Genomic DNA, 14,803 nt, shown 5'->3' with positions numbered 1-14,803 from the left:
CATACATTACACAATTCTTTAATTATGTTGATTAATTTATCCAAACCACCTATTTAAATTAAATTAAGTGACAATTCTGCAATTTAATCACATTAATTTCATTCTTAATCCATATTAAACTTGTAATATGAATTCTATACGTCAAAATTTTAAACTGCTTTAAAATAACTCGGTATCTTTAAATTGTGAATCGATTCACAATTACTAATTGGCCAAAAAAAAAAAAATCCAATTTTTCTTCCTTTTGGGTCTCGGCAAAAAGGAAAACAATTTTTTTTTATTTGTAAACTCAGCTCACGGCTGACAAAAAACAGCCAATAAATTTTTTTTCGGAAAAGAAAAAAACTTTCCTTTTCTTTTTCTTTTAGATTCAGCAAAAAAGAAAAATAACCCAAAAAAAACAGTTTATTTATTTATTTATTTATTTATTTATGAACACTGTTCACGGTGAACAGTACCGAACAGGAAAAAAACAACGGCAAAAAAAAAAATAAAACAACCGACACAAAAAAAACTTGCGGCAAGAATTGCCCTAAAACAAAACCGATGAAGAAAATGTTTACAGTTGCCATATATAACGTGATTTAGCAAGTGAATTAATGAAAATGATTAATCTTATATGCTAAAACTATATAGCAAAAACAAGTTCTTGTCTCATCGACATGATTATTCCATTAACAATTTAATTTAATCCGAATTAAATAAAGGTATCTACAAATTCATTTTATTATCATCTTAACATATTAAAACAATAATTCATATGAATCAAATGGAAATAAATCATCAACAAAGGAAAAACAGGCCGAAAAAAAAATTCAAGCACAAAAAAATTTCAAATTAAAACCCTAATTTTTTTTTTTCGAAATCCCCATTGTTTACATACATATTTTATGAAAATCATCAAAAATAAAATCGTGGCCTAATGCTCTGATACCACTTGTGGGAAATAATTTGTATACTTCCCTTAAACTAGAAGGATTATAACGAGTTTAACAATGATGATCAATGGTCATAAACAAAATACATAAACAAAGTATAAAGTATTTAGAATTAACCTTCGATCCTAGCAAAATTGGCCTAAGAACAATATCAAAATTGATATTCGCCTATTAATTGCACCCAAGACGATATGAGATATGCCCTTTGATTATGCTAGAAATCGATCTAAAATTTTCTGTTAAATTTAGTTGTTTTTGTGTTTTTCTGATGAGAGAGAGAGGAGGCAAGGTCAAGAAAAAGCATTAGGGTAGAAATAATTCTCTACCTTTCTTTTTATACAGACCGAAATTTGGAGTCAATTAGGAAAGAAAAGTCTTTCCTAATTTTCGGCCAAACTGACCGAAATAAGGAGTGAATTCCCCTTGTTTTTGGTCTTTCCAAAAATATATAAAATGTGTTGAATTGTCATCTAGTGAGGATCGAATCCATGACCTCTTGGTATGTGTACCCTCACTATTACCACTATGACACATTCATCTTGTTGATATTAAATACAACTGATTATATTTAATTACAAATTAACAGATTAATTCGTCCAAGCTAACATTAAATATATTTAACTAAATATAACTTATTATATTTAATTTACGAATTGACAGTTAATTCGTCTCAACTTAATATTATTTAATTTTATTAAATAATTATCTCATCAACACATTGACTAACTTTTTAGTCATTTTGGGCATCAATGTGATTATATTTCTATAACCACATTTCTCAAACACATCCTATAGGTGTGACCTTTAGGGACCAGTTGATCACCGCCATCTGTATGATAATAACGTCAAACTTTCTAGCAAGCCAACCGTTATTAGGTAAACGTTAATCAACTGATTAAATATACGAAGTATACCCTTGTGAACCTGTAAGAGATTTACAAATGTTATCACACTAATTTGTGGAGGACACAAGCTCCAACATAATTCTCTCTTTTTCTGTTCATTGTTTTTAACTATATGAAGATATGTGAAGATTTTATGTTGAAAGATGTGAACTTTGTTTTAGTAGCATTCTACAAATATTTTAATAGGTTTGTGCTTGTTATGATTATTGATGTTGAACGATGTGAACTCTATGGTATCACATATTCTTACTTAAAACGGACATATCCGTTTTAAACTAGAAACCTGTCGAAATCGTTGTTATGTGTTGAATGTCATATAAAAGGTCTACTATTATTCATAGTATCAAAATATAGTTATATGGACATTCTTGTTACTCAGGTAATTAATGTGTATGCTTTTGCCCATAAGCATGAATTTTGATAGTTAATAGCTCACATGCCCGTGTATAACAGTTCTGTTTCTGAAGAATGCTCTGAGATCTTCTAATCAATACTCAGTTCAGTCTGTTGTGCATAATTCATCAGCTAGTGTTTATTTCTTGTGCATGTTAGAAGACACCAAATTATTTTGGGACTAAGGGTTTGTTACAATATTTTTTGGGTTTTAGGATCTAAGCAAGCCGATGTTGTTCAACGCGATGCGAGGTGACTAACTTACACTTTGAAATAAAGCAAGGATTCTAGACTAGTAAACCTGAAACAAAATTTGCCATCCAACTTGCTTACTTCTTGATGGTAATTCTGCAGCTTTTTCACCTTTGAAGATTAGGCTGGGTGGCTCTTTACAAGACAAAGTCATATGTGAAATCAAGGATTCTAATATACCATGTAACAAATTAAAAAATAATCCTTCATTGATGTTTGGTTTTACTCTAGGGTGTTTACCAATGAAGAGATGAGATGAAACTAATGCCTTCTTCAAGAAAATTGGGTACTTTATTTCTTCTTCATCCTCCTGAAACTTATTACTCCGATTTAGTGGCGAAGCAAGGGGGTTAGTATGTGCTGCTTGTCCTATAAGGAATAATTATGAGCTTTCTACTTAAAATTTGTAATTTTTTTTCTTAGTTAAAACAGTTGCATTCCTATTTGTCCCCTAAATTTCCGATATATGTTTAACCTTCTAATTTGGAGCATTTCAACCTCGAACGATTCTTTGGTTACAGGACACTCTTTGTATTTGGATTAAATGCTCTTACTGGATGAGTTTACAACCCTGATGGGTCTCCTTCGGGTGTTTGGGTTCCTTTCAATGTCGAATCTCTTACTCGCTACATGGTTGAAAAGGGTTATCCTATTCATGGCTGGGAGCTAGGTATACTCATTTATCTAATCAATTTCCTAGATTCAACTCCATGTTCTAGTCAATTTGGGAACTTCTAAGTTCGGATTGGGTCATTTCCACATCAACAGTATGGTTTTAGTCAATCGGGTTTGATCTCGGTCAATCTTGTGTATCGAAAGTTCAAGCCAAGTAACTGTTAAATGGTTCTCATTCATATACGCGTCAGATAGTTTTTGACTTTTGGGTCAGTCTTGCCATGTCAATTGGGTAGCAGCCGAACAACATACCTGACATCTTCTATATTCACTTTGTTTGGTTTGCAGGAAATCAGTATACTAGTGATTTGATTACTCTAAATCACAGGCTGAAAGGGATATATAAGACAGTGAATATAAGCTTCTGGTTATAGCTCTTGGATGTTTCTTTGACGCAAACTGGTTTTTAGAATTTCTAAGCAAAACGCAACAATAATTTGGATGTTATTACGCACCATATTTACAATCTTCGACCAGGTATAGTCGTTTTCAATTATTCATGTTTTCTCAGTTAATACTATTTGAGGTTAAAATCTTTGTTTTGTGCTCTTAGGAGTATAATACTATTTGAGGTTAAAATCTCTGTTTTGTGCTCTTAGGAGTATATCCACACCTAATAGAAACTTGGAAAGTATTCTCAACCCATCAATTCATGATCAGGAGGCAGCTACATTTTACTTAGGTGTGTCAAACAAGGTTATGTTAGATATGCTTAGACATTCAGTACTCAATATGCGTACAAAGTGACAAACTTGTTAATAATTTGATTTTTTTTGTACCTGAATTAGCCTATTGGAGATGAGCAAATCTGGGGTTGTCGAGATCTAGGGCTGTCATCTATTAGGTTTATGTATTATATGTTTGTTATTTGTTGATGCATAATTTACTATTTGTACTATATCATCTATTAGCTCAAAAGGTAGAGCATTGTGCTATTGCGCAAGGTGTGGGTTCGAGTCCCACATAGATGAACAAATATAAATATACAATTATTATATAATTTATCAATATAATCTCTAGGATTCACAGAATAAATTATAAAAAAGTTCATTATAATTATAAAAAAAAAACTCATTGCGTATAAACTCGTTGCGAATAAATTATAAAAAAAAACTCATCATAAAAAAGGCCATTATAAATTAGAACTTATGAATATAATATACAATTTTTGTTTTCCCTTCTAGCTTCACAATATAATCTCTAGGATTCACGAAACAAGGTAGAGGATTCAGAGAATAAATTATAAAAAAAGTCATTTCAACCATTATGACCACCACCACCACGTGGACCACGACCGCATTCCCTGCCTCTACCACTAGGACTGTAGTACTTCTCTCCATCAACTGGCTTCAAAAACTCATTGATGCTGACAGACTTACAACCCTAAACTTTTTCCGCACAGAATTCGAATGAGAGATTATTGCACATGGGACCACTCCATCAGCTATAATTATGTATAAATTATTTAAGTAGGGTCTTATGTGATGTAAGATGGTCTCATACAAGACTCCAAGCATATCCCCAACCTAACAGAATGGAAAGGGAAATAAGATGCAAATGACTGTAATAAAATTTACAGGTGAGGTTCGATAGCTGAATGGATCAAGTACTACCTGCGTTTGAATTGTATTTAATTCATATTTGAGCTGATGGTTTGATTTCCACGTTAAACCGCTAGAAAGAGAATTACTCGAAACTAATGGGAGTCCAAACAACAATATAGGCACAACCACCACGAGCTCGAAAAAAATGTAACAAAATTAGATGGGTACCATCTCGAGACTGAGTAGTGATTGTTGCCCTCTCACAACTAATTTACACCTAATGTGAGCGCATATTTTACCCACCCAAATTGACTATGCTCCTTATGAGAGCATAACACAAGAGAATGCAAAGCACTAAAGATAAAGATTGGAAATGTAAAACTTTGCTTCCTTGAGATTGACCCTCGACAATGCACAAGTATTAGGAAACGATGCATTAATACATCATTTGGAGAGCTACAACTTCATAATCAACCCCCAGGTACAAAATTGTGCTTCAGTAGAAGCACAATTTCAACCATGAAATAAAAAAAATAAAAAAAAAAAGTCCTAGGCACTGTGTTTTAGTTCTTGTCTTGAAAGATGGTTTTATGAACTGTATTCGTTAAGCTTTTGATTTCCACAGAGGACACAAATACAAAGATTTCATGAGGCAATGCACCAACATTGTAACATACTCCGTATATGATGGCACAAAGCACAAAAGGGCTACTATGTTCAATTTTTTAAATCAATCAACCTTTCATGCTATGGTATGTAAATGCCTTTGGTAAGATGACAGTGATGCTACCATAAAGAAACTATTACCTTGATAGAAGAGAGTGCCTATTTTGCCCAAAAAAAAAGTTTCACGATTGATTGCAAAACAGGACTAATAGCTATGGCTTGTGATTTCAGTGCCTTCAGATAGCCAAGAAATTCTTTATATTCTGACTTATCAAGTATTTCTTGAACCTGCAAGTATATATCAATATTGTTCATACAAAAAGGGAACAAACATGCTATGTAAAGATACTGGACTACTGTCTAATGGCAGTGGAACCCTGAGATCAGCTACTCCATTTGTTGTCTTACATAGAAAATATACTCTTTAGATATGTAGGAGAAATTAACAGCATGAAAATTTATATACATCCTGAAACTGAGGCAACATCATCCATTTCATTTTGTCATTCAAAAAAAAAAGTAGAAGAATCAACTTATTTTCGTACTTTACAGTGGACAATCAACTCAAAAGGTAAGTAAAACTTTCCAAGGTGCAAATATTTTATTTCTGTCTAATGAACAAATATGATCAATCAACCTATTTCTGTTTGATTATTTAGAACCAAAGCTCCTAACAGAATGAGAAGAAGTAGCTATATACGCATAATTACACAGAAAGCAAACCTGAATTAGAAAATTTTGTCCTTTAGCTTTGTCATTCAGAGTAGAAGCAAAATGGCTATCCAGGTTTACCTGGTTGGTTGCCCTTTCTCGAGAGGTCATATTGCCACCAATCTCTAAGGAACCTTCCTTTTTTATATCCAAATTATCTTGATATTTTTCTGTTAAAATAGATTTTCCTCTAGAGCATTTTGATAGAGTTTCTTTGATTACTGATGTTTTCTCACAGGTACTCCTTTTGTGCTCAGTAAAACCAGGTTCTATCTTAGGAATTTTCTGTCTCTTTAGACAAGCTTGTTGGAGTTTTGGTTGCTCCAAAGCTTAAGTAAAACAACACTTATCCCACATTGGAAGAATAGTGGGGGAGTGTTGTATTTATATATGGAAGAGGGTTAACAAGTGTTAACTAGACTATAGAGGGTAGACTATAGTCTTCCCACGCGCAAGCCGCCGCCGTCCGGCTCGGCTCGGCTCGTGGCATGTGCGCGGTGGGCCCCTTTTTGCTACTGGTCTGAATTTTTCCTCGGATTCTTTTCTAATCTGTTGAGATTTTATTCCGCAATCAATACAGAATTCATTACACGATTTATGACCATTTATTCACAGAATCAATGGCATTCATTTTTTTGACTGTTGGAGGAGCCTCTTGTTTGCTATAAAAACCTTCTACCTCTTTCAGTTTTACACACACAGAAAACTACAAAACTTCTCCTTCTCTATTTCGTCTTTTCTATACTATCAATACTGAGAACAGTTCCCGCTTCCGCCTTTGGTGTGCAACATTGTGCGGAAGGAGGCGTTAACCCTGGAATCGGTGACCACGGAACCCAAGGAGCACCTGTGTGGGGGTCTAACTGATTTAGGGCAGTGTCTTACACGACGTCTCGATTAAGGGTCGTTTCGGATCAGCTAAGTTCTATTTCTTTCAATCTAAATCAGTTACAAGAACTTTTCTGATCCTTGTTTTGTCTACTGTTTTATTCTTTTTTTTAAACAATGACAAACCCATCCGGAAATTCTGACGATTCTAATGTCAATCGAGAAATTGTTTATGTTACTCCTAATGTCCCTGTTAACAATTTCACAATGCCACACAGAATTGTTCCTGACCTTAGTAAGATGGAACCATTAGATGGGAAAAATTATAGGAGATGGTCTGAAAAAATTCTTTTTTATTTCTCGCAATATGAGATTGACTATGTGCTATTTCAAGAACCACAATCCACTGAAGAGTCTAGTTCGTCTGAAGTTGTCAAACCCGATCCTAAATTTGCTAAAGACAATAAGACTGTTAAAGGTGTCATGTTACATTATATGGTCGATAATTTGTTTGACATCTACTGCAAAAACTAAGACTGCTAAAGGAATTTGGGATGCTTTGGAAACTAAATATGGTACTGATGATTTCGGTACTAAGAAATATGCAGTAGCAGGATGGTTAAAATTTCAGATTACTGATGGCAAACCTATAATGGATCAAATACATGAGTACGAAAATATGGTTTCTGAAATTATTGGTGAAGGGATGGTGTTGTGCGAGTATATGCAGGCTAATGTTCTGATTGAGAAATTGCCTTCTCCTGGTTGGGATGAGTATAAGAAACATCTGAGGCATAAGAAGAAAGACATGAAGTTGCAGGAGCTGATTGGTCATATCAAAATTGAGGATGCCACAAGGAGCCAGGATCGTGCCAGGACTAATGCTACTAACACCGTTAAGGCTAATGTTGTTGAATACAGGAACACATGTACAAACAAGAGGAGCTATGATCAATACAACAAACCACAGAATTCTGATAAATCAATAAAGACAATGAGAGGAAATTGCTGGTGGTGTGACAAGCCCGGTCATCCCGCTTTCAAGTGCAAGGCCAAGAAAGCTTATGAAGAAAGACAACAAAATCAAGGGAATCGCAACAATGCACATGGTGGGAAATTCCAAAAGAGAGACAACAATCAGCGTGGTGGCTACAAAAATTACAAATCCAACAAGCCACAAGCTAATGTTGTTGAAGGCTCAAGTGAGGGTGATGATATAATTGCTGCAATGGTGTCCGAGATTAATCTGGTCGGAAGCTTGGTGGAATGGATTGTTGACATAGGAGCTACACGCCATATTTGCACCAACAAGGATCTTTACAAGGAGCTCAAAGATGTTGATGAGAAAGATGTAGTATATGTTGGAAACTCCAACAAGGTTCCAGTCCTCGGCATTGGCAAGGTGCACCTGAAACTCACTTCTGGCAAAGTTTTAGCTCTTGAAAATGTGCTCTATGTGCCTGATATGCGTAGAAATTTAATCTCTGGTGCTTTACTTAATAAGGCTGGTCTTAAACTTACTTTTGAGTCTGATAAGTTAGTCATGTCTAAGAATGGTCAGTTTGTTGGTAAAGGTTTTTGTAATGGTGGTCTGTTTGTTCTTGATGTTGAAATGAATGCATCTACTTCTTCTGCTTATATCGTTGAGTCCATTGATATTTGGCATTCTAGACTTGGGCATGTTAACACTAAATCCATTAAACGCATGAAAACAATGAATTTGTTGCCTAATTTGATTTCTTATGACATGGATAAATGTTAAGTATGCGTGGAAGCGAAGCAGTCTAAGAAACTTTTTAAGGAAGTGACCAAAAGGCAAACCGAATTGTTAGAACTTATTCACACCGACTTGGCTGATTATAAAAATTGTGAGAGTAAGGGAGGTAAAAGATATTATATAACCTTTATGGATGATTGTTCGAGATATACTAAGGTTTATTTGTTAAGGAATAAAAATGAGGCTGAGGATATGTTTATTATTTATAAGGCTGAGGTTGAAAATCAACTTGATAGGAAGATTAAGCGTGTAAGGTCTGATCATGGTGGAGAATACAAATCTGATTTTTTGGTGGATTTTTGTCAGAAAAATGGTATTATACATGAGTTTTCAGCCCCGTATACCTCCGAACAAAATGGTGTAGCCGAGAGAAAAAATAGAACATTAAAGGATATGATGAATGCTATGTTACTATCTTCTGGATTATCTGATTTTATGTGGGGGGAAGCTATCCTATCTGCCTGTCATGTTTTAAACCGTGTACCTCATAAGAAACTTAATGTGACACCTTATGAGATTTGGAAGGGTTATCCACCTAATTTGAGGTTTCTAAAAGTTTGGGGATGTCTAGCCAAGGTTGCCTTACCTGCTTTTAAAAGAGACAAAATAGGACCTAAAACCATTAACTCAATTTTTGTGGGTTATGCTTCCAATAGTGCAGCCTATAGGTTCATGACCAAAGATGCGAGTTCGGGTTTTTACGGTAATATTATTGAATCTAGAGATGCTGTTTTCTTTGAGGATCTTTTTCCTTTGAAACCTTCTTTAGGGCAGGACTTGACTTTTGATGATTCTTCCCATGAGGATAATGATGGTAGCTTCCCAACCTATGTTGACACATCTAGTAAACCATCAATAGAACTGAGAAGGAGTAAGAGACCTAGAGTAGAGAAATCTTTTGGGCCTGATTTTCTTATGGAGGAGGATGGTAGATATTTAGATGATGAGTTGGTTGACATGTATATTGTGGAGGAGGATCCTAAGACCTATGATAAGGCTATGAGATCAGTTGATGCTTCCTTGTGGAAAGAAGCTATTGATAGTGAGATTGAGTCCATTATGTCTAATCACACTTGGGAAATTGTTGACCTGCCTCGTGGTTGTAAGCCTATAGGGTGTAAATGGGTGTTTAGGAAGAAACTCAAAGCTGATGGGACTATTGATAAATTTAAAGCCAGGTTGGTGGCTAAGGGTTTCACCCAAAAGTCTGGTTTAGACTATTTTGACACCTATTCCCCGGTCACTAAGATTGCTTCCATTAGAGTGGTGTTTGCTATTGTTTCCATGTATAACTTGCTTTTTCATCAGATGGATGTGAAAACTGCGTTTTTAAATGGTGATCTCGATGAAGAGATTTATATGGAACAACCTGATGGTTTTATAGTGCCTGGTCAAGAACATAAAGTTTGTAAACTTGTTAAATCTTTGTATGGACTTAAGCAGGCACCGAAACAATGGTATGAAAAGTTTCATAGTGTGATTGTTTCTCTTGGTTTTAGAGCTAGTGATGCTGATACATGTATCTATGTGAAATCCAATGCTAGCGGTAGTGTTATTATAACACTTTATGTGGATGATTTACTTATCTTTGGCACTTCTTTAGATGTTATTGATTCTCCTAAAAGCATGCTTAAAACTTCTTTTGAAATGAAAGACATGGGTGAGGTTGATGTCATTCTTGGTTTAAGAGTTTTAAAGACTAGTAAAGGTTATTGTCTTAGTCAAGCTCACTATGTTGAGAAAATTTTAAAGAAGTTTGGTTATTTTGATGTTGAGCCTGCTAGAACACCTTTTGATGCTAGTGTGCATTTAAAAAAGAATTTATCTGAAAGTGTGGATCAAGCTGGTTATGCTAAAATCCTTGGTAGTGTCCTGTATCTTATGTGTTCATCTCGTCCTGACATTGCATATTCTGTTGGGAGATTGAGTAGATATACTCATAATCCCGGTCATGATCATTGGAGTGCATTAGTTCGTTTGCTTAAATATCTTAAAGGTGCAGCTGATTTTGGATTATCTTATTGTGGTTTTCCTCCAGTTTCGGAGAGATATTGTGATGCTAACTGGATCTCGGAGAGTAAGGATATACACTCTACCAGTGGTTATGTTTTTACTTTAGCAGGAGCAGCTGTATCTTGGAGGTCATCCTAGCAAACGTGTATTGCGAGATCTACAATGGAATCGGAATTTATAGCTCTCGAATTGGCTGGTCGAGAAGCAGAATGGTTGAGAAGTTTAGTAGCAGACATTCCTCTTTGGCCAAAGCCCGTGCCATCTGTGCCGCTACATTGTGACTCGCAATCTGCTATTTATGTAGCCAAGAATAAGGCTTATAATGGCAAGAGTAGGCATATACGCCTAAGGCATAATATTGTTTGTAACTTGATCAAGTTTGGGGATATTTCTTTAGATTATGTGAGGTCGGAAAGTAATATTGCTGATCCACTAACAAAGGCCTTAAACAGGAAACTAGTTTCAGAAACTGCTAAAAAGATGGGATTGAGCCTACCTACGTAGTGCTCTTACGATGGATACCCAATCTGGATTACCAGATTCAATGAGGTCAAACGAAATCGTCGAGCATTGCTTGTATACTTTTATTTTGATGAATAAAGGAGGTTATTCAGTTTATCCCTTTTTAGCATGTTTGTTTACTGCAGGGTTAGGTTGGACAGGTGGTAGTCCTTAATGAGTTCCATACCTCACGGTTTGAGTGAAAAAAGTACACACTTGATGGACTCACCTACGTGATTGTGGAGTGTTGGCCGCCTCCTATGAGAATAGATGTGGGCTATTCTCTAATGCAATCATGAGACATGGTTTTTTCATGGTGCCATAAGTTACTCGAGGGAGCTGTTCTCATTTCTTTCTATTTTTCAGGTTCAAGACTATGTTCACCTGATTATAGCCTTTTCTTATATTCTTTTCGTTTCCTTAAGTTTGGACCAAGTGGGGGATTGTTGGAGTTTTGGTTGCTCCAAAGCTTAAGTAAAACAACACTTATCCCACATTGGAAGAATAGTGGGGGAGTGTTGTATTTATATATGGAAGAGGGTTAAAAAGTGTTAACTAGACTATAGAGGGTAAACTATAGTCTCCCCACGCGCGCGCCGCCGCCGCCGTCCATCCGGCTCGGGTCGTGTTCGTGACACGTGCGCGGTGTGGTGGGCCCCTTTTTGTTACTGTTCTGAATTTTTCCTCGGATTCTTTTCTAATCTGTTGAGATTTTATTCCGCAATCAATACAGAATTCATTACACGATTTATGACCATTTATTCACAGAATCAATGGCATTCATTTTTATGACTGTTGGAGGAGCCTCTTGTTTGTTATAAAAACCTTCTACCTCCTTCAGTTTTACACACACAGAAAACTACAAAACTTCTCCTTCTCTATTTCGTCTTTTCTATACTATCAATACTGAGAACAGTTCCCGCTTCCGCCTTTGGTGTGCAACATTGTGCGGAAGGAGGCGTTAACCCTGGAATCGGTGACCACGGAACCCAAGGAGCACCTGTGTGGGGGTCTAACTGATTTAGGGCAGTGTCTTACACGGCGTCTCGATTAAGGGTCGTTTGGGATCAGCTAAGTTCTATTTCTTTCAAAGCTATTTACAAACATTGCATCTGACATTCGGAAAGGTGAAGCATCGTCAAACAAGTCAACTAAATCAGACATCTCATTTCTATAAGTAGTTCTTGTATAGAGTAGCTTTTGCTTCCCAAATAAGTAACTTGGTAGTTTAACTGATGTAGCCTGCATTTGCTTTTGAAAAGTAAGAGAGGATCTATTGGCAGGAAGAAATTCTTGTAACAGGCTTACATCGTCTAAATTTTCGACATTAATACCAACTGTTGATGACACAATACATCAGTCTTCATCCAAACCCTGCTATAACACATCAAAAAATGAAATTAAATGTATTTAGTGGAATAGAGTTGCATAATCAGGAGTCTCCTCAATGGATGTAACATGCCCTAACCGATTAGCCGATTACCCTTGTGTTACACAAATGGCTGACCTCGTGACCCATAATGAAGACTTATTAGGAGATTGGGCCTATACTAGGCCCGACTACCATTAGGGTTAGCCAAATTAGGGTTAAGTTCTAGGATGAGAGATATTATAAATACCCTCACCATAATCATGTAAGTCACCATATCAATAATACAAATCATTTATGCAAGTCTCCCTCTATAATCTTAACATGGTATCAGAGCCTCTTTCTTGAGGTCTCTATTAACCGCTTCCGCATTCTTACCGGTGGGTGGTCGAAAATTTACACCCACCGGTGGGATTTTCATAATAATTTCTGTATTGAATTAAAAAAAAAACAATTAAATAAAAATGGTGAAGCACATTGCATACGTTTTCCTCAATCTGTCCCTTACATCAAATGGTGTGGAAATTTTATGCCTGGTGATTTAATTTCACGGGATTTTAAGATCCATGATTAATCTTCCTGACCATCTTTCTTTGAAATTTCATTATTAATTTTCGAATTCGTTCAAGGTAGTCTAAAAATTGACTGGCGAGTTACGCAATTAAAATCACCACAATGGTGGTTCAAATCAATTTGGAGTCCGAAAAACTTAGCGTTCTCCAAATCTTGAAAGTAACGGATAATTTTCCGTTTTATTGATATTTGTCATGTTCGATTAGGGTTCCTGCAAATTGACTCATACCTTTGACAAGTCCGAAAAATTAACGTTCTTGTTCGAGAAATTTTCTAGCGAGTCTTAATACTCGTTTATTTTACCAACCTTGCGAAGACGGAGATGGATAATGAAGACGGAGAAGTCGATGAAGATTGATTTTTCTTATTTTGATTTTATTGTAATTCTCCAATCGTAAAGTTCGTATTACGTACTGCCTTTACGATTGCGGGAGGGTATTAGGAGATTGGGCCTATAGAGAGATTTCGAGTTGCGAACTCGAGGAGCGGCATTTATTATTTAATTATGCGATAATTAAATAATAAGTTTTGGGAAACGAGTTTTAGTTAATTAACTGTTAATTTACTAAAATTGTACTAATTGATTAATGTGATTAATATTAGTACGTAAATAATATGTGTAGTGGTACACGTATATTTACGGAGTGAATTGGACGTATTTATTATGGAAGTATTTAAACATGATACGATGTTTAAAATAAACTTTACACGTATTTGTGCGACAAATATAAGAACCAAAATGGACCCGTAAATGGGACATTGGACCGTGTAAATGGAGTGTAGTGGATGATTATAGACATAATCATTTCACTTTACTTGTTGTTTCTTCCATAAGTCATCTTATGATCACTTGCATGTGATATAAGATTGGACAAAAATAAAAACAAGTGGACTCCCTAATTCCCTACACTCCATCCGCCACTTCCACTACTACTATCAATCTTGTTTGTTCATTTTTGCAAGCTAGCTCATTTTTACTCATGCATGTGAACAAAAATTGATCTACCTTCTCTCTAAAATAATAATCCTCTGTACTAAGTTGTTAGTATACATAAATAATATTACTAAGATTAGTTAGTAATATTTTCTAATAAATATCAAGGGTACAATATTAATAAGTTCTAGTTCATACTTGTTAATATTTTTGGGTTAGTTCTTGGGTGCAACTTGAAGGAGACTTTCTAGTTGAAGGTTTTTCAAGGAGGATCATCCACATCATTTTAGCTCAAGAACAAACTAGTAAGGAGAACTAGTTTGTGCCCATTTTACCATATATTCAATGTAAGGAAATTGTTTTTCCTTATACTTTCTTTTTATGCTTTCATATTAGCATGCATGTTACATAGATCACATAAACAACAATTTATGAGATAAATTATTTTTATTAGAGAGTCTAATATGGATCTATGATCTTTCAGTATAAAGGGGTGTCTATGGTGGTTGGGCAAATAGATTTACCAGTTGACTTGTTTGAGTTTCCTAGAGATGGGTTTTAGGTCATTGTGGGGATGGATTGGTTGGGTAACTATAAGGCTAAGATCGACTGTCGTCAGAAAAAAGGTGTCTTTGAAGGGTCCTAAGGGGATTTGAGTGTAATATCAGGGGTTTGTGGTGAAGCCCAAGGTTAAGATGATTGCAGCTATAGCCTTAAAGTCATA

The 14,803-nt window shown here is 35.5% G+C and overlaps 1 long non-coding RNA gene across 1 annotated transcript; it reads right to left on the bottom strand.

The window, feature by feature from the left end:
• Window positions 1-4,329: 4,329 nt before the first annotated feature.
• Window positions 4,330-6,372, bottom strand: LOC141626638 (uncharacterized). Its single transcript, XR_012536243.1, has 3 exons — window positions 6,097-6,372; window positions 5,515-5,661; window positions 4,330-4,546 (listed from the first exon to the last, which is right to left on the bottom strand). It is a non-coding gene; the product is annotated as an uncharacterized LOC141626638 (long non-coding RNA).
• Window positions 6,373-14,803: the final 8,431 nt, after the last annotated feature.

Source organism: Silene latifolia, chromosome Y (assembly GCF_048544455.1).
Source record: "Silene latifolia isolate original U9 population chromosome Y, ASM4854445v1, whole genome shotgun sequence".
Taxonomy (NCBI): Eukaryota; Viridiplantae; Streptophyta; class Magnoliopsida; order Caryophyllales; family Caryophyllaceae; genus Silene; species Silene latifolia.
The sequence above is the reverse complement of the archived record's forward strand: the minus strand, read 5'-3'. Positions and strand labels throughout refer to the sequence as shown.